Below are 20,881 nucleotides of genomic sequence, written 5' to 3'. Positions count from 1 at the left end.
TGATCTCATATATAGGAAGTCCTAAGGAATACACATACACACACAGATGCACTATTAGAACTAATAAATAAATTTAGCAAGGCTACAGGATACAAGATCAGTATATGAAAATCAATTGTAATTCTATATGGTAGTAATGAACAATCTGAAAATAAAATTAAGAAAACAATTTAATTCGTAACAGCATCAAAGAGAATAAAATAATTATAAATTTAACAAAAGTATAAGACTTGTACACTAAAAACTACAAAACATTGTTGGGAGAAATTAATGTAGACTTAAATAAGTGGAAGGACGTCCCGTGTTCATGGATTCTAAGACAATATTCTTCAGATGGCAATACTCCCCAAATTGACCTACAGATTCAATGCAATCCCTATCAAAATCCTAGCTGGCTATTTTTGTTGTTGTTTCACAAATTGACAAGCTGTTCCTAAAATTCGTGTGAAAATGAAAGGGACCTGGAACAACCAAAACAGTCTTAAAAAGAAGTACAAAGTTGGAGGACTCAAATTTTCTGACTTCAAAACTTACTACAAAGCTACGGTAACTAACTGTGTGGTAATGGTATAACAACAGACCTATAAATCAACAGAATAAAGGTAAGAGTCCAGAAATAAACCCACACCTCCATGATCACTCAATTTTTGTCCAGAGTGTCGTAACAATCTAATGGGGAAAGAATACTCTCTTCAACACATAGTGCTGGGACAACCAGAGAGCCTCACACAAAGGAACACATTTGGACTTGCACCTCATACCATATACAAAAATTAATTCCAATGGATCACAGAAATAAATGCAAGACCTAAAACTATAAAACTCTTAGAAGAAAACAGGTGTAAATCTTTGTGACCGTGGATTAGGCAACAGTTTCTTAAATATGACACCAAGAGCACGTGCAGTAAAATTTAAAAAGAGATAAATTGGACTCGATCCATTGAAAACCATGTGCTTCAAAGGACACTATCAAGAAGAAATGGAAAACACTACCCTCGAAATGGGAGAAAATATTTGCATACCATATATGTTATAGCGTCTAGTATCCAGAATATATGAAGAACTCTTACAATTCAATGATAAAAAAGATAACCCAATTAAAAATGGGCAAAGGCCCTCATAGACAGTTCTCTAAAGAAGATGTACAAATGGCCAATAGGCACATTAAAATTGCTCAAAATTATTAGTTATTAGGGAAATGCAAATCAAAACCACACTGAGACACTACCTAACACCTACTGGGGTGGATATAATAGAAAAGACAGTAATAACAAGTGGTACTGAGGATGCTGAGAAACTGAAACTCTCATACTTTGCTGGTAAGGATGTAAAATTGTGCAATCCATTCAGAAAATGATTTGGTATAGTTGCTTAAATTGTTAAACAGAGTTACCATGGGACCCAGCAATTCCACTCTTTGTATTCCACAAAATATTTTAAAACCTCTTTCCACTCAAAAACGTGTACACAAATGTTCGCAGCAGCATTCTTCATATTAGCCACAAAGTGGAAACAACCCAAATATCCATTAACTAATGAGTGCGGTTTATCCATAGGATGGAATATTACACAGCAATAGAAGTAATGAAATACCAACATGCTACAACACTGAAGAATTTGAGAACAGTATGCTAAGAGAAGGAAAGTAGACAAAAAAGGCCATGTTGCATGATTCCACTTATTCAAATATCCAGAATAGGCAAATTTATAGAGTCATAAAATAGATTAGTGCTTACCAGAGGCTGGTGGGTTGGGGAAGGGGCAGTTTGGGGGATAATTAAAAAGTTCTGGGCTGGGCGTGGTGGCTCACGCCTGTAATCCCAGCACTTTGGGAGGTCTAGGCAGGCAGATCACCTGAGGTCAGGAGTTCAAGGCCAGTCTGGCCAAAATGGTGAAACCCCGTCTCTACTAAAACTACAAAAAAATTAGCCAGCTGCAGTGGCGCATGCCTGTAATCCCAGCACTTTGGTAGGCTGAGGTAGGAGGATCACTTGAGCGCAGGAGTTTGAGACCAGCCTGAGCAATATAGTAAGACCCCCAGTTCTATTTATAAAAAATAAGATAATTAAATTAAATTAAAAAAAAAAGTGACCGAGTGTGGTAGCTCATGCCTGTAATCCCAGCACTTTGGGAGGCTGAAGTGGGTGGATCACTTGAGGTCAGGAGTTCAAGACCAGCCTGACCAACATGGTGAAACCCTATCTCTACTAAAGATACAAAAATTAGCTGGGCATGGTGGCGCATGCCTGTAATCCCAGCTACTTGGGAGGCTGAGCCCAGAGACTCGCTTGAACCTGGGTGACAGAGGTTGCACTGAGCCGAGATGGCACTACTACTGCACTCCAGCCTGGGCAACAGAGTGAGACTCGGTCTGAAAAAAAAAAAAAAAAAAGAGTTCTGGAATTAGAGATGATGGTTCCATTTATGGATACACTAAAACCCACTAAATTGTGCACTTTAAAAGGGTAAAATGTATGTTATGTGAATTATATATTTTAATTTCTTAGAAAAAAAGATGACGATGGCCAGCATTCCACTACCAGGACAGCACTCAATGCCCCTCACAGGCACCACAATCTAACAGGTGAGAATGGTCTCACTGCAGGCTTAATTTGTATTTTGATAATTATGAGTAAGAGTGAGCTAATAAGGCATTTTTTTCTTGAATGGTGTGTTTGGGGTTTCCCTTTATTCAACTAATCTGTAGATTTTTTTCTTATTCATTTCTCTTTGGCATAAATATAAGGCTAGGTAATGGTATTCATTCATCCAATAACTATATCTTGAGGGCTTAGGGTTGCCTCACTCTGTTCTAGGCAGTGGGATATGGTCATAAACACGACCCACAGAGTCCTGGGCCTCATGAGGCATAAATGGTCAAGGGGAGACACAAATACTAAACAGGGAAACACATACCAGCTGGCAACAAGCGCTGTGGAAAAAACTAGAGCAAGTGGGGAGAGCCAGGAGTGGATGGGGGCAGGGCTCTGTTGGTGATAATATGGGCCAGCTGGAGAAGGCTCCTCAGATGCGGTGACTTCTCACCCGCATGACGCAATCCACGTAGGGAAGAACGGACCCCAGAGGAAACAGACACTCCAGGCAACAGAAGAAAGCATAAAAAGTAGTTGTGAGGGAGAGAAACCTGGGCAGCTGTGTCCATCTGAGGAGCAGGACACCACGGCTAAGAATCAACCAGACTCTAAGAACAGTAGCCAAGACCCGCAGCCATCCCCTCACTGCCCCACACCTACGCCATCGCCAGCTCCCACCTGCTGGTATGCTACCCACTTCCCACGTCTGACCATCTGTCTGTCCATCCTCCCTGGTAAGCCCTCATCCAAGCGGCCATCCGCTCTCCAATGCGGGGTTGTAGGGCCCCTACTCTACCCCAGCTAACCATGCTCTCCTGAGTCAGGGTCCTGGGGGAAAGGGGGTTCTGTTGGCCTCAGCTTCTGAAAGCACTTCCGCGGCTCCAAGAAGGAAGACAGTGCTTGTGATTTGGCCAGCAAGGCCCAGCCTCACTCTCCCTCCCCATTGCTGTCGGCTGACTCTGCTCCCCTAGGCACACAGCGGCACAGGGTCCTGCCCAGGTCAGCTGACATCACTGCCAAGATGGGACTGAAATGTCAGTGTCTGCACACAGCTCAGACCAGCAGGGCGTCCTGGCCCCTGGCTGGCCCTGGGGCTTCCTGTTCCCCTTACCTGCCGACCAGGGCCAGCTCTGTGTCCCTCAGAAGGAGCCAGCTGGGAAGACCCGTGGGCAGGAGGGGCTGGGCCCCAGAGTGTCCCCCGATCCTCAGAGTCCAAAACAGAGAATGCTCCTGCCCCACCACCGGCGCCCACACCAGGAAGCTGCTGCAGCCACCAGGGTCTGACGCTGCCTAATCAGGGAAGGTGCTCCTGCAGGGACTTTCACGTGTGTCTAATGTATATTTAAAAGCAAGATTATTCAGGGCCCTCCTTCAGGGAAGGTCCCCTAGGGAGAGGGCACAGTGCTCACAGCAGGGTCCAGCGGCCAAGGCAAGCACGCCACCTCTGTGTCTCCCAACGAGGGAGCTGGCAAAAGTCCTTTACCTTTCTGAACTTCAGTTTCCTCTTCTAGAAAATGTGGTGAATGACATGCACCTGAGGGACCAGTGCAGCTCCCTGCGGGGCACCTCCTCCGGCACTGTGTACCCTTGGCCAAGGCACAGTCTCTCGGCTACGGAGGAGCACTGCCTGGGAGCCAGCTGCCCGGACACTGGTTTCACTACAGCTGGGAAGAGGAGGGCCGCCTGGAATGGGGGAATGAGGAGAGCCCCTGTCATGGACACACCTGAGCAGCTATGATGGTTTCCCTGTTGGGGGATGCGGAGACCACCTCCCAGGTCCACGTGCCATTACCAGCCATAGGACACAGTCGTTCTAGCTGACCCAGGACAGTGCCAATTTCACCTGTTGCTTGAGATAAGTCACTCTCAGAAAGTGCCCCACCCCACCCAAGACTGCTAAAAACACATTCCTGGGCTCCGCCCCCAGGCTGACAGAATCAGAGTCTGGGGCTGTGGTTCTGAGGTTGGAATCATCTGCCAGTTCAGTGGGAGACCCCAGCACACAGCCAGACTTGAGAACCCCCAAGTGTGGGGTGTGCCGAAGGGGTGGGGGTGGTCAGGCACCCTAGGGGGTCCCTTCCACACTCCATTCCACAGAGTCTCCTTGCTTACATCTGCCCCTCACCTAGCCCCAAGGTCAGGTCAAATGTCAAAAGTACATGAGGGGCATCGTGGCTCCGCTGTTTTCCCACCTATCACCTGGTCAATGGCGGCTTCCCAGCTGAAAGGGGCAGAGAGGGCTGGAGGCTTGGGGTGGTGGTCCTGGGGATCAAGGCTTAATGGACCCAGGCACCGACCGGCAGCCCTGCTGAAGCCAGAGACGCCTGGGTGGAGGTGGGGACGTGCAGGCAGGAGCTGCCCAGGGCCAGGCAGAGGCTCCAGCAGTGAGCCTCACAGCTGAAGGGAATGTGTGAGGAGGGGCCTGGGCCTCGCTCTAGGGAGTGCCTCTGAGGCTGCAGGGCATGGAAGGCAGTGCCTATCCCCTGATGGAGGCAGGGAAGGTGCCAGAAACCCAGAAATCCAACAGGAAGGGCTGCAGGAAGAGGCCTGCTCTACTTGCTGGGCTCTGATGGCACTCTTCTGCAACCCAACTTCTGAGACTCAGTTTACCTTCCTGCCGCAGTCCCAGCATGCAGCACTGATCAGCCAGCAGCAGCCGCCTGGGGCCCTCATGAGAAGCACACCGTGGGTTCGGCACCAGGTCCCTAATATCCCCCCAACATGAGGACTGCATGCTTCTCATCTGCACCCCGCTGCTGCCTGAAGCATCTTGTGGGGCCCCTCACCATCCTGGGATTTGCCCTTCAGCTGGAGCCCCCTAGGAGGCACAAAAGCTGGAGCAGGAACAGCGTGGCTTCCAGAACACACCCAAGCATGCCCAGGAAAGAAAAAGACACACAGATTGATTTACTGCTTCTGCTTTGCCACCGAGCACAAAGTGTCAGTGTGTGTGACAGATGCGGGCCACTGTGAAAATTGAGATGTCAGCCCAGAGCCCACAGCCACACCACCTCACCTCCAGACGCAGTCAAGGGTGGCACAGTCCTGTTAATTGTGAGCCCTGAGCAGACTGCGAAACATGCTTGTTGAGCGCTAGCTGGGGAGCTCGCACTGCCCGGACTGTCAGGAATCCGCACTCTCTGGCTCACGGGACACCTCTGCTTCTGCCTCCCTGTGCACAGCCACTCCTCCAGGACTGTGAGGGGGACCAGGTACTGCTGGACAAGGACCGGGCCTTCATCTGGCCCTCACAAGTACCAGTTCTCTCCTTGCTGTTGTCAGGTTCACAGGAGACACTTGAAGGTGCTGTGCCACAGGGAGTCTCCCCAACAAGACGGAACCCTGGTGATGCAGAAGCAGGCAGACGGAGAGGCCCTGTTGGATGGTAGCAGCACCCTGAGGATACACAGGGTGGTGTCGAGCTCCCACCTGGCCCTGGCCACGGGGAGTGTTGTCAGAAGGTGAGGACACAGACGGCACCTGTCGCCACTGATGCTGGGATGACCAAGGGCGTGCCTGGGGCAGGCCCCCAGAAGCAGAGGGGGCTTGGGGGCATAGAGGGCTGACCCAGGCACTCCTGTGTGTACACAGCACTGCCACCCACCCACATGGGTGTGTACACACAGGCACACTCCACACCATGGACACATCTTTAGTTTCAAGGGTGTCAGCAGGCAGGGCACAGAGTGGGCACCCCAAAAGGAGCAGACAGACCAGCAGACCCACCTCTCCACAGCCAGGCCTAGGTGGGCAGGGGAACCAGGTCAGGAGTCAAGGGCCTGGCCAGGCACTTGGAGTTGGGAGGTAGGGAGGAAGGGGTGGGCTACGGGGCTGCGGGACAGGCCGGGGCTCAGCGTCCAGCAGCCCTTTCTAGTAGGCAGGTCCTGCCTGGGAAGGGATGGCAGGGCATTAAACCACAGTCAGAAGACCACCAGGCAGGCTGCTGGGCAGGGGGACCCTCCAGTGGGGCACGGCAGGGGGACCCTCCAGTGGGGCACGGCAGCCCAGGCACACAGCCAGAGGCAGGGAGGGTGGATGGGAGGCCTCGGTCTGCCACCAGGCAGGGCTCAGATCCCACATCTGCCATCTGCTACCTGCTGTGAGTCCTGAGTCCTGCTGTGTAGTCAGTGACTCTGCCTTCCAACCCCAAGTGCCTGGCCAGGCCCTTGACTCCTGCTCAGCCATGGACTCCCAGGAAGGGAGGGGACCTGACTGTGAGGCAGGCACAGTACACTTTCTTTCTGGAAGGTCTGATTTCCCCTCACCTGTCCCAAGTTCAGGGGCCTTTAGCAGAGGCAGAGGACCCTGTTTCGGGGCTCAGTTGCCAAACTCACCTGACTCCCACTGGCAACAGAGCCCCTCTGCAGAGGCTTGCAGGCTCCCTCTGCTGCACGCCCAGTGATTGGCTGGCAGGGGGAGGCAGGACCCGAGAGAGGCACCTGTGCCTCCTGCTCAGCCTCAACACACACCCACTGGGACCAACCGCTCCCCTGCACCCTGGCACTCATCATCCGTACCCCACTGGAACCCACAACCTGCTGCCAACAACCCCAGCTCTCCTCACAGAGCACCACACCCCATGCCTTCAGGACTATCAAGTTCAAAGCAGCCCATCATGGGCAGACCCCCATGGTCTCCTCTGTCCATGCCCCAGAGGGAGGGCCCACAGGCAGGGGTGCCCCCACACACTCCCATGCCCGCCATAGCAAGGCCACCTGCAGGAGGGGCCCAGTCCAGGTCCAGCCTCCCTGACACCCACCCCCACACTCCCCACCACCCCATCCTGATGTGTTCAGCGGGTGCCGCAACCTCCAAACTGCCCCGTGTGTGGATTTGGGGTCCTTGTAGCTCCCCAGACTGTAAACCCCTGGGGAGGGCTGTCTTGCTCACCTCATGTGTGGGATTAGGCTCTCAAGAGTGGGTATGACCCCCAAAGATGCCCACACCCTGATCTCCGGAACCCGGGAATGTTCCCTTATTCGGCAAAAGGGACTCTGTAGGTGTAATTAGGCAGAGGCTCTTGAGGCTGCTGGGAGATTCTCCTGGGTGGGTCCAATGTATTCACAAGTCCTTAAAGTTGAAGAATCTTTCCCAGCTACGGTCAGAGAAAGTGTGACGACGAGGCCGGGTCAGGGAGAGGGTGGCGTGAGGGGACCCAACACCTGTGGCTGGCTCGGAGATGTGGGGAGCCTCACATAAGGCCCAGAGGGAGGCTCTAGGGGCCCTCAGGGGCCAACAGCCCACAGGGGACAGAGACCTCATGGAATGAGATTCTGCCTGGAGCCTCCGAAGAGGCAGGCCAGCCAGCGCCTTGACCTCGGCCCCTGAGACCCGACCCAGCCTCTGACCTACTGGCCAAGATAAGCAGCATGTGGTGTTGAAGCAGCACGGCTAACCCCCACCCCCAGGCCCAGTCTACTCTTGCAGGCCCCGGAACTGACACCTTCACACCCAGGTCACAGCACACTGACATCCGGCCTCTGGGCCTCCGCTGAAGGCAGAAGGCTGGGTGGGGGCTGGGTGGGGGCTGGGAGTTCATAAGGCTGCGTTCCCTGAGCCAGTGTCTGTGGTCACAGGCAAGGATGGAAAGTGCTGCTGTAGCTCAGAGGTAAAACAGGTCTCTGTGGGGTGAGCTCCAAGCAGGGTTCCAAGCAGGGGCTCCTCCTAGGGTCCCCAGAATCCGTGACTAAAGGGAGGGAACAAAGGAGACAGTCCCTTTATGGCACACAAGCAATGACACCAGTGACTCCATTGGGTCTGACATTGGGACCTCCTTGTGTAGCTGGTGGCCCCAGGGCCCACTGGAGAGCCCTCTATCCCTGCGCTCCTGACATACTCAGCTGGGAAACTGGGGACTTTCCTCCCAGGCAGAGGCTCCCCATTCCCAGGCATCTGGAGAGGAGACCGGGAAGTGTGAGGTTTCCAGCACCTCCAGGAAGCCCCAGCCACGGCCTGGTCACTACCTGGCAGAGTTCAGCCCCACCCAGCCCCACCCCTCCGGCTGGTGTCGGGCTTGGCTGCAGTGGGAATGCTCAGCAAGGAGAAAAGGATCCAGGAAATCTCCCCAAGTCACTACGCTGCATGGCCCCACCCAGGCCCCGGCGCCCTCCAGGCCCCTCACACCACCTGGGCCAAGCTGCCCACCTAGGCTGCCCACTCAGCATCGCTCCTTCCTGCCCGGCCCACTGCCATCTAGGCCTGGACAGTGGAGCAGGCTGAGGTGAGAGAGCTGACCACCATCCTGACCCAGCCCCAGGGCTGCACCCTCGTCCAAAGGCTGCGGACAGTTGCCCCCACCTCCTCTTAGGCTGCAAGCTCTGGGGGCAGGCACACTCCTCACTCCTTGTCTCACAGCCCTGCCCAGAGCCTGCACCTGGAGTAGGACAGGAACATCACAGCTCTGCCGTGTACCCTCTGCAGCCACCACTCTGAGGAGGTGAGGAGTGCCACTGGCATTTCATAGCAGCACAGACTGAGGCCAGAGACCGTAACTGTCTGTCCAAGGACACAGGACACTGGTCAGGGCCAGAGTTAAAACCAAAACCCAGACTCCCATGTCAGGGGAACCGTGGAGCCAGGGATGGGGGTGCTGGGGTGGGAGTAGGCACGAGTGTTGGCTCAGGACCACCAGGTGGTGGGTGTGTGGCCCTTCCTGGGCATCCGTCACCCTTGGCTTCTCTGGGCTGGCTCCTGGCCCTGTCTGCCCACTGGTACCCCACTCCCCCAGAGGAGGACCAATCTAGAGTGGGGGCACAGTGTGGTCTGGGCTTCTCCGATGCCTTCCTTCCTTTCTGGTTGCCAAACAACGTTAAAGCTGCGCACCTGTGATCAGGGAGACCGTCTCGGCTTGACTGCTCTCTCCTGCCCCCTAGAGCTGCCACAGTGTTTAGATGGAGGCTGTCCCCAGCCTAGGGGGAGCACTCTGCAGGAGGAGGCCCCCAGGGGACCCAGAGTGAACTGACTTCAAGGAGCCCACGCTAACGACTGTCCTGGTCACACTGTGCCCCACATGCCACAGGTGGAGTGAGGATGCTGAGGGGCCCTGGAGCCAAGACAAGGCAGGCCAGGCAGCGGCAGATGCGGCAGGTGCTGCTGGAGGCCCCCCAGAACACACAGCAGCCTGCATCCAGGCAGCCAGTGGAGAGCTTGGTTCTTGATCTGGCTGCAACTGGCTGTGTCCTCCCTGGACCATGTGCTCAGTGATGGGACGAGGGCTGAGGGGCTTGTCACAGGCAAAAGAACGGGAACAGGAACCTCAAGGAAAGAAAGGGCTGGTGGGCTGGGGGGTGGGGTCGGGGGGGCGTGGGGAATCAACAGCCAAGGGAGGTGGGTGAAGAAAGTGAGGTGCAGCAGGTCAAAGACGCAGACCAGAGTGGCCTCTCAGGGGTCCCTGCCCACGTCATAATGCATGGGCTACCCCTCTCAGCTTCCAGGGCACTGCACACTCAGTGTGACTCTGGACCTCAGCCCCTTCCCCCACCCAGTCTCCCGTCCTTGGTTCTCTCCACGTTGGGGCTGAGGATGTGTTTGGTGTGGACCAGCGCACACCACGGCCACGCAGCAGTGCCCCCACTGGCGCCATCTGCACACTGACACAGATGAGTTGTGAAGGTGGCATGAAACCCCAGGCCTGTGTCCCCCGGCTTTTTTGCCATTCCCTGGTTAACGGCATGAGTCCATCTTGGGGCCCAGCTGGACCAAGATGGGGTTTCTCTACGACCAGAAACCCCCTTTCCTCCTCTCAGAGTTTTGCTTGAACCTGGCCTTCCCAGGGTGGCTGCCTTCACTGCTCCCTCCTGGCACCTCTCCCTCCTTCCTATGAGCCGAGTCATTAGGCTCGTTTCTGCCTATTTTCAGGTTGTGTCTGCACTCCCAGAGTCTGGGCCATGCCTGGCGTGCATGGCCTGCAGCGGGTGGGATTGTGATCTGACATATCTCCCCAGGTCAACTTTCCGCTCTCCAGTGGTTCTGCCTGAGTCCATCTCTCAGGTGGAGGTGAGGATGACTGGCACCTTGCAGAGTCCCTCACATGGCTCCAGAGGTCACAGCAAGGGGGAGGAGCCATGAGGCCTGGGTCCACACCCTGGACTGGCCACTTCTTGGTTATCAGCACCGGCAGGACTCTTGACCCCTCCAAGCCTCGCTGACACGCTGGTGACAATTTGCATGCCTGCCCTGGGCCCACTTGTGTCTAGACACCGCTCACCAGGTGGGCAGTTCATCAGCCACATAGGGCCTTGCCCAGCGAGTCCCACCAATGCGGTGTTTGGTGGGGAAGGAGGAGCACAGGTCTCACCCAGGAGGCAGGATTCTGGGACTGGGCATGCCTCTGCCCCCCGGGGGTGCCTCCATGGGCCTCTCCACACCTCAGTCCCATCTGACCTGCAGGCAGGTTCCACCAAGTGACATTCTCCTTCCTAGGAGGGTGAGGATGTTCTCGGATCCCGTAGTCCCCTGCACTTCCCCGGGGCCTCCCCAGGGGGTAGTGACTGCACACAGCGATGGGCAACAACAGGGTCCAGGGTCCCATCAGCAGTGCCCTCTCCGTTCGAAAGCAGGCCTGGGACTCACATTCTGCAGAGCCAGCCCTGGCACTGCATTACTCTGCACTGGCCATTTTTACATGTGCTGTATAATGTCTGGTTGAGGCCAGGGGTTCTCCCCTGGGCTCCCACAGGGGTGCATGGCTGTCCCCACTAGCTGGGGAAAGGTGTGCCCCCTAGGACTGACAGACACTCCTCCTACCATCCAGGCAGCCAGTGCTCTGGCCGAGGCACACAGCTGCAGCCTGGAGAGGGCAGACAGGGCGAGGCAGGGGAGGGCAGCTGGCTGGGCCATGATATGAGGGCCTCCAGTGTTACAGTTATGGAGGCTCAGAGACCAACCAGGCTGGGCATGTTTCCAGTGGGCATCTGGGGTGAACTCCTTCCCCACTCAGGATCCCAGGTGAAAGCTGCCTCTATACTACATGGCTCACTGCTACAGGGAGGGGTACCCTCATGGAGGCCTGCCTGACCGGAGCCCCCAGAAGCCTGCACCAGTCAGCTCTTCATTGAAAGATAGGGAGGCACAGTTTCGTTTAAGCCTGCATCATCTGAGTGGGTGGGTATGGAGTGTCTCATCTTGAGGTGAGGGATTCTGTGAGCGGGAGGACCCCATGGCTGGCCTGGCCTGTCAGGAGGTTGAGGTGAGGGGGCTGTGGAGGGTGACATCATCCCTCCTAGCAGGGCAGCAGGAGGGTGAAGTCCAGCCTCGGTCACCACTTCCCCTGCCCCATGCCACCTGCCCTCCTCTTTCATGGCCAACCCGGTGCCCCACCTCCCTCAGGGCCACCTGCCACTCTGCACTTAATGCCAGAGGGCAAGTGCATTTCCTTGGGGCAAAGCTGCAGGCTACACCAGGTGGCTGGCCCTTTGGGAGGAGGAGAGCAGCTCTGTTTCAGTAGGCCAAGGGGCACCACCCGCAGGGAGCCTCAGAGAGCCTGGCAGGCTTGGGTGAGCTGCTGAGCTGCAGGCTTGCTGGATGGATGCCCCACAGGCCAGCCCCTAGGAATGGGACCGCCTCTGTCTCCTCTTTGTGCCACCCACACCCACCATCCATCCACTCAGCAGAGCCTCTCCATGCCTGGTGGACTCTCTGGGCAGCTCATATGCTGCCACCTGGGCTGGCCCTCCTGGCAAGCTGAAAGAGCTCACTGGGCACATGGGCCTCCTGACCACCAGGCCTGGGCAGGACAGCTAGGAGCCAGAGTGGAGAGAGGGCTGTAGCAGGGGCTGATGTGCAGGCCCCAGACTCCCCAGCCAGTGCTCCCCACCCTGCACTGCCTTCACTGGCCTGGGGCTGGCCCTGGTCTCTGGTTCCCCCATCTCTGGCCCATCCAGCCTGAGCCCCGGGTTGACAACATGACCATCAGTCAGTCCTTCCCTGGACAAACAAACAAAGCTCCTCTGTGCCAGCACAGCACTTGGTCCCAGGGCTGGCAGTCAGGAGCACAGAGAAGAACCCGCAGACACTCACAGTGACCCCAGGAAGACAGACATCCATGCAGGGTGGTGATGCTGTGGGATGCAGGAGCAGGCTGGACCTGAGGTTGCATTCCAAGCCCCCCAGGGACCGGCTGAGGGCCTGTAGGCACAGCAGGTAGCCTCTTGCCTGGGGGTAGTAGCAGCGCCCCCTGGGACTTGCAGCTGGGCCCTACCCAGACTTCCCTAGGGCTGTGCAGCAGCCATCCACACTTGCAGCCTTCTGCAGAAGACTGGAGTGCCAGCATCCAAGGGCTGAGTAGTGCACAGGCCTGACTCCAACTCCCCTGCCTCAGAGGGAGGCTGGCTGTGGGGCCAGTTGACACTCCGGAGTCCCCATGGAATCAGGCTAGACTTCCACTGCAACTGCACCTCCATCCAGCCTCCTCCCCTCCCTGCATGGTGCTTGTCATTCCCACACAGATGTCTCCTGAGAGCATACCCTCTCTAAGCCCCTTCTATCAGAATCTCCAGCCCAGGCACTAAGTCATAGCCCTCACAGGCAGGAACGAGATGAAAGGACACAGAACAAGCACTCAGAAGCCAGGTGCCGCCGCTGCACGTTCAGGGGCTCAATAGCCCAGAGGAGCGGGGGTGTCCTCAACTCCAGGAGTGGAGGTGCTCTCCACTGGGGCCGTCCAGCTGAGCCCCAAGGTGGCAGTGTGCATTCAGGAGGCACACAGGCAGGGGAAACCACTCACAAAGGCAGGAAGGGGGACGGCCAGCTCAGGAGCTGGACGGAGGGGTAGGGCAGGGACGGCAGGAAGGCTCGGGGAGATGAAGGGAAGCACCAGAGAAACACACCACCTGCTCTCTAACATGCTCCCTCGAGCACGGGAGCGACCTGGCCTCAACCTCTGCCTCCGCCCCTCTCTGCAGACCCCAGAGGCTCATTGGCAAAATCGGTGTAATGATGCTGGCATCAAAAAGAGGTGCATTAAGTCACATGTCAGTGAAACGCCCAGCAGAGCCCTTGGACAGTAGGCTGGTCAGGGGCCCTCCCAGCACCTGGGTGTGAATGCACACACCCGGAATGAATGTGTACACCCAGAGCCCCCAGGCATGTGACTGTACACCACACCCAGGCCTGGACACCAGTAGGGTGGGCCAAGGGCACCGGCCTCCCCACACCTGCTGCTCCTTCCTCTCCACTCTGTAGCCTGAGCCCTGCCTGGCACTGGTGCTGTCCTGGAGATCCCCTCCTGTGTCTTCCCCTGACAGCATCCCCAGTCGCCTCACATAAGACAGCTCTGCACTCGGTGCACCCCCGGATGCATCTGGTGTCCTGCCCTGCAGGGCTGAGAACACCGTGCTGCCCTGGAGTCCATCGCTGGGCGCCATGGCAGGCCAGAGAGACACTGTGGAACTCCGGTCCCCACAGGCAGGGCCAGGCGGCTCCCCAGACCCAGACCCCATGGAGAAGCCAGGATCCGCCCCCCTCTCAGGACCCCAGCAGGGAGACTCCCGTGCCCACAGGAGGCCTGGCCACTGTCCTGCCCCCTCCCACCTTTCCCACTGTGGGAGCCAAGGAGGGCACTTGGGTGTGGACTTCTCCTGTACAACTGGGCTCTCCAGAAGTCAGCAGGCAGCAGGGCATGTAGCCCTCGACAGCCATGACCCAGAGCGCGCAGCATTCTATTTTTTATCATTTAACCCCAAACTTTCGATTCCACTGTTTCTTTGACCCATCATTCAAATATGCGTTTCAAATTTTCTAAATATACGATTCTTTTAGAGTTATCCATTTTGTTATCACTTTCTCTCTTAATTGCACTGTAGTTGGAACACTTGGCCTGAATAGCAGCTTCTTTGACATTTGTGCGGGCATCTCCGAGCCAGCACTGACTGTGCAGCCTGTGCGCACCTACCAGGCTTGGTGGGTGCCTGGTGACCACAGCTGTGGGCCTCCCCTCCAGGCCCCACCAATGTGAGAGTGCCCTCCCCCTCGGCCCCACCCCCTCTTGGAAGTGGTTCTGGCTGCCATGGCCTTTCCATGAAGAACAGCTGAGACCCCTGGCCACACCTGCCAGGGCAGTTTACTATCAGCCCTCTCCACCACCACCACTCCCCATAGGGCAGTCGATCTGGCCCAGGTACCCGCAGGTCACCTCACAGCAGGTCCAACTCACTCCAGCTTGGTCAAGGTGAGCTCGGCTCCCAGAGACAACCAGGCCAGAGGAGGGAGGGGGACAGGGCCTTCTATGCCCTGTGCATAGAAGGGGGACCGAGCAGGAAGGGCCATGCCTGCAATGGACCGTGTGGGCAGGACCTGGGCTCTCCCAGGTGCCACCAATGCTCACCTGGCCTGGCCTGGCCTGTGGGGGACTCCAGTCCTCATCCAGCCACCCACTGCTAACAGCAATAATAAAATGAATAATTGATGCAGCCCCCTACCCGCTCTGAGTAATTAACTCATGAAAGCATCAGGGCACCGCCAGAACTCCCCAAGCTCCAACCTCATCCAAGCCCCATCCTCCCAGCTGGTCCACTCGCACTGCCTCTGGCCCATCCTTCCTCCCCCAGCTCTGAGGGCAGAGGCTTGGGTCCCAGCAACTGGGGCCAACCCTCCTCTCCTCAGCCAGCAAAGCTGGGGCTGCCCAGCTCTCACCCAGAGCCTGGCTCAGGGCTGCACATTACCTCCATCCAGACCACAGCCCTGGGAGAAGCGGGGCCCAGAGGGCATGCTCAGAGCACTGGCCAGAAAAAGCTGGGCACAGAACTAGCCTGCAGAGAAGTCCAGGTAGGAGAAATCTGGACCTTGGAGTCTGTGTCTGTACAGGGACAAAATGCAGATCCTCACCCTGGGAAGTACCTGGTGCTGTGGCCGGGCATGTCTCCCCAGGCCCCAAGGAGGAGGCCTGCCCCAGTGCCCCAGTGCCCCAGCTGTGGCTGGGGTCCAGGACACACCCGGATGCACTCAAGGCTGCCTGACATTCACATTCGGTGGGTCAGGGTACCAGAGACCTGGAGAGCCCCATGGGCAGAGAGGGTGGGGGAGGGTCCACCAGATTTGGGCAGCCTTGGTGGGGGTGGGGAAACAAGCCCTGCTGGTAAACCATCAGAACGCGCCCCCTCTCCTCTCCCAGCTCCCGCCAGCCTCCTCCACGGAAGCTACTCTTTGTTAACAGTGTTGCCATGGTAACCAGATCCAGGGAGAACTCTCTCTTCAAGGTAGAGTCTAAGGGTGACACTTGGAGAAACAGAAGTGGTGGTGACAACAAACAGGGTGCTGGCCTCCCAGCCCCGCCTCCCAGAATTCCTTCCTGGTCCAGGACCCCAGACACCATCCCCCCAGACTGTCCCAGGGCTCTCAGGTCGGCTTCCCTCTCCTCTCCTCTCCTCTCTTCTCCTCTCCTCTCCTCTCCCTGGTGTGGGCGCAGCAACATGGCCCAGGCCAGGCAGCTCTGCCCCACCACACACAGTGGCTCAGGCACTTCCATGCACCTCCCATGGATGTTCGCTGAATCTGCCAGCATAGCCACTGTCTCGTGGCTGGGCTCCAACAGGCCTCGTGCAGACTGGACCCCAGGGGATCACAGACAAGTACACCCAGGGCGGCTGCTGCAGAACAGCCCCAAAACCCCTGCACAGCAGGAAAGTTCAGGAAGGCACCTGAGGAAGACTGGGAGCCTCCTGGGAGGAGGGAGTCCCAGCAGAGGCCATGTCCTGAGTAGGGGAAGAGACCGCAGGGTAAGGAGGCCACTGCAAATGTCCTGGCCAGGGAATGGCGGCCCGGCCCATAGAGGTGGCAGTGAGCAAGGAGAGGCAGAAGGGGCAGAAGAGAGGTCTGGAGTGGGGTGTGCCAGACTGGCTGACAACTCCAGGCAAAGGGAAGCTGGCAGAGGGGGCAAGGGAGAGCCGGCTGCCCATGTGCTCAGATGGGGAACCTGGGGCAGGCAAGGTTAAGGGGCATGATGATGTGCATCGTCACCTGGGAGGCGTCCAGCAGGCTCACACCTGACAGAGCCCAGAGGACAGGTGGGGGCTGATGGGAGCTGGAACCGGATGAGCATGGAGGAGGGAACAGATGCTGTGGCTGGGTAAAGGGTTTAAGCCCAGGTCCTGAGGAACAGGGACTTTGAGCGTACCGGGACAGGAGGAGGAGAACCAGGGGCCAGCCAAGCCCAGGAAATGGGTGTCTGGGAGGAAGGCAGTGGACGTCCACGGCCTCTCAACAAGACATCCCTGGACTGAAGGAGGTGTGTGCAGATTGGCGTGGGTGGGAGTGAGTGGGAAGTGAGGATTCAGAGTGAGCAGAGAACATGTCTTCAAAGTCAACCCGCACAGGCAACCAGGGTGGGGACGGCTGAGCAAGTTTCTCGTTGTTTTTAAAAAAGGAAAAGCACCTGTCAACCGAGCAGCCACATCTTTGCATCCCACGTATGAAGTGCCCGCCCTGGGCTGTTCTGTCTAGAGTCCCAGCCCAGGCCTCTCCTCTTTGAGCCGGTGCTGGCCTCTGCTCCCTGAATTCACAAAGAACCCCACAGCCAGCTCACAAGAGACAGGCAGGCCTTGGAGCCCCTGCTGGCTGCCCTGGGCAGCACAGGCCCACAGCCCAGCCCCTACCCCAGCCCAAGCAGCGCCCAGGGCAAGGCAGGCAACCACAGGTGCAGAGGAGCTTCCCAGAACAGGCTCACTGGGTGTCATCCTGAGTCATGCCCAAAAGCACCCATGTGCTTCCTGGGAAGCGCTGCAGCAGAGCCAGGGCCACCTGACTACTCTCCCTGCCTGGCTTCCCTCTCCACAGTCCACCAGGCAGGGATGGCCACAGCAGCAGTCACATCCCCACCCCGTCCATCACAGCACAGGCCCCACTTGGGTCCTCAGACCTGTCCACTCCTGGTCGGACACTCCTCACAGCCTTCTGTCACGGTGCCTGGAGCAGCCTCTACCAGCCTGTCCCAGGTGGTGAGCCCTGAGGCCAGAGCCCCTCTCCCACTCTGAGCAGGCCAGGACCCCAAGGGACTTTCAGGCTTCCCTTCACACAGTGCCCACCAAGCCACTGCTGGCCATACCAGTTGACCTTCCCACCCCTGCTCCCAGGCTGCTAGCTGGGGAATTCCTGGTGTCCCAGCGTGCAGGGACATTCTGCATGGGCTCCTGGCAGCTTGCCACTCTGGGCCGGCCCAGAGCCCACTCTCACACACCCACAGCCCCAGGTTCTGTGCCCAGAAAGGGGCAACAGGGATACACCCAAAAAGTGGGCAGTGAGCCCTCTCTGGACCCCCGCAGGTCAGGCTGACAGCCATAGGGAAGGGCCTCTGACACCCCCAGTAGTTCACCAGTGGGTATCAGAGGCCCTCCTCTATGACTGTCAGCCCACCAGTGCCACTTCAGTCCCCTCCCTCCGCACATCACACCCTTGCTAGGTAAACACTCATCCTCCCCAGCAGGGAGTGGGCAGGGGAGGGCAGAGGAGCCGGGAGGCAGGCTGGAGTGGGTGGGAGTTACAGGAGGCAGATTGGAAGCTCCAAGAGAAAAACAGCCAGAGCGCTGGGCCCAAGCAGATGGCCTCAGGAGAAAAAGGGGGAAGGGGAGGGAGGGGCCGTCAAGGGGCAGCAGGGAGGGGTCGGGGAGATGCCTTGAGTCTCCTCCCCATCTGCTATCTGCTTGCCCCTGGGACTACCCCCAGCAGCCCAGCGCCCCTTCCCTGGGGTGGGCCATGCAGAGAAGAGCATCCCTCCACCAGCCCCTCTCCTGAGGACAGTGGGGGGGCCAAACCCCCTGGCCCCATCCCTGCCTTGGCATAGCACCTTCACTTGACCTATTTGACAAATATGGCTTCTGTGAAACCCACGGTTCTGTTGCCAAAAACCAAAGGCCAACCAAAGCTGTCCCATCCTGCCCCTGGCATCATTCTACAGGTGGGGACCGGCGTGCTCAGGGGCTCCTGGCCACACTGTGTCCCAGTGTACACTCGCTCTCCTCCCTGGCTGGCCCCTCCCACTGCCGGGGGCCACTGTGTGTGTGGCTCTCCCCGCACCAGCCACTGTCCAGCACAAATGCCATTTATCCCTCTTCCTCCTCCTCCCCTGCCTGCAGTTGCTAAGTTACACCAAAAAACCCCTCTGCTCTGTGTGAACTGTTCCATTTCCACGTTTTGCCAGGTGGAAGGGAGCCATCCGGCTGGCAGCTCGAAGATGTCTCCCAGAGAAAAACAAACTCGCTGGCTGGCCTTCAGGCCAAGGCACACCTGGGATACCTGCTTGGTTCGCAAACCCAGGGGCATGTGCAGGAGGACACAGCTTCTCCACTTCACCAGAGAGCCTGGGGGATCCACACAGCTCACACCCTTCTCAGAAGTAGGGCCTGTGGGCCTGCTGCACCCACCTCGCTGGGTCACTACCAACCACAGCCCTAAGGACACGCACTGGCTGGAGGGGCAGAGAAACCACCCATATGTCCCTGGCCACCCAGCCAAGGTCCTCCATGTCCCCCCGCTCCGGATCTCCCCTTCCTGGGCTGGGGTCCTGAGGTTCCAAAGCAAAGTGTCACTGGACACCAGGGTGGAAATGTCCTCAGAGGTCATCAAAACTGTGTCAGTCTACAGATGGGGAAACTGAGTCTCAGAGGCCTGCAGCCTGCCCGTGGTTCACGAATCAAGACCTGTGGCCTCTCGGGTGGAGGCCCCCTAGAGTCCCTTAGAGTCCAGGGCACCGAGCTGGACAGGCTGGGCTGGCAAGACTGCATCCGGAGGGGGCAGAAGAACCCTGGGAGGGGGCAGAGGGAAGCAAGGCCTCGGGGAGGCTCCCCTGCACCCAGCCTGACGCCTGTGTTTTGGAATCCTGCGGCTGAAGGCCATCGGGGCCCTTCCCGCGCAGGACAGTGGGAAAAGAGTGGCAGTGGTGGGGAGGGTGAACCAGGGAGGAGCTCGCTGCTCTGGGCAGGGAGGGAGAGAGCGCTGACCACCACCAGGTCTCTGCCCCCAGGTGGCTCCCAAGAGGCAGACTGCGGCCTCCCTGTAAACATCCACCAGGTCCAGTACCCAGAGGCAGCCAGAAATGCAGGGCACATGAACCTGCCAGCGCGTCCCTCCACACACAGCAGGGGACTTCCGCCCCCACCTCTCACTCACCGACCCTCAGACCAGAACCAGCTGCACCTGCCCCATCCCTGGGGCCGACAAGGCCCGGGGCAAAGAGAGCGTGGTCCTTCAAATGACCCTTGCCCAGCAGGGAGAGGGAGACACCTGGCATGGCCCTGGCCCTCTCCCCCAGATGCAGAGCTCAAGCCCCAATTCCTCGCCAAACAGCAAGGGCGTGAGATACCACGGCGGGGCCCAGAATGCAGAAGAGCAAATGGAAACTTCCAACTGCGCAGCCCTGAGCTCCTCCGATTCCCCAGCCCCCACCCCCATGCCAGGCTCCGGGCAGCGGACCTGCCCGCAGTGCCCACGCCCGCCCGCCGCGTGCGCTCCTGCCACGCCCGGCCCGGCACGGCACGGCCCGCCGGGTGCACTGCAGGGGCGGAGGGCGCAGGGGGTCCTGGCGCCGTCCAGCCCCGGGCGGAGTTCTCAGCAACTCCGCGCGCCGGGCTCCCGGCCGCCCTCCCCCGCGCGCGTCCCCCGCCCCGCGCCCAGAGCCCGCGCCCCGGCCCCACGACGGCCGCGTCGAGCCGGGACCCTGGGCCCGCGCACGCCCCGCCCTGCCCGCGCCGGCAACCAGAGGGCACGGCCCCGGGCGCGGGCGAGGGCCCCGAGGGACTGAAGGTCCGCGGCCGCTGCCTACCTCGGTCCGGGCCAGCGTCGCTCCCGCGCCGCCCTCGCGCCGCAATCGGGCCCCGAGCAGCGCGCGGCCGGCGCCGGCGGCGGCTCATGCTCGGCGCCCGGGCCCGCGGCACCCGCCCACCCGCGGCCGCCCCCGCGCTGCGCCAGCTGCGGGCAGAGCAGCTCCCTCCGCAGCCGGCGCCGGGGAGCGCGAGCGAGCGAGCGCGGAGCGAGCGCGGAGCGAGCGCCGAGCGGGCACGGAGCGGGCGCGAGAGCGCGGGGAGCGGGCGAGCGCGGGACGCGGGGCGCAGAGGGAGGAGGGTGCGGGGCAAAGGTGCAGGGGGAGGTAGGGCACGAGACGGGGCTCGGGCAGAGGGCACTGGGACAGGGCAGGCGCCAGGAGAGGGCGGCCAGGCTTTCATTTAAAAAGGATAAGGCATCACGCCTGTAATCCCAGCACTTTGGGAGGCCGAGGCGGACGGATCACGAGGTCAGGAGATCGAGACCATCTAGGCTAACACGGTGAAATCCCGTCTCTACTAAAAATACAAAAAAAAATT

At 58.4% G+C, this 20,881-nt stretch overlaps 1 protein-coding gene across 1 annotated transcript in view; it reads right to left on the bottom strand.

Moving 5' to 3' along the window:
* Window positions 1–20,467, bottom strand: part of RASGEF1A (RasGEF domain family member 1A) — a 70,233-nt gene extending 49,766 nt beyond the window's left edge. Inside the window, exon 1 of the mRNA XM_050804314.1 lies at window positions 20,344–20,467. The gene's annotated coding sequence lies outside the window, so the exon portion shown is untranslated. The remainder of the gene's footprint in view (window positions 1–20,343) is intronic.
* Between the last annotated feature and the right edge of the window lie 414 nt (window positions 20,468–20,881).

Source organism: Macaca thibetana, chromosome 9 (genome assembly GCF_024542745.1).
Source record: "Macaca thibetana thibetana isolate TM-01 chromosome 9, ASM2454274v1, whole genome shotgun sequence".
Taxonomy (NCBI): domain Eukaryota; kingdom Metazoa; phylum Chordata; class Mammalia; order Primates; family Cercopithecidae; genus Macaca; species Macaca thibetana.
The sequence above is the reverse complement of the archived record's forward strand: the minus strand, read 5'-3'. Positions and strand labels throughout refer to the sequence as shown.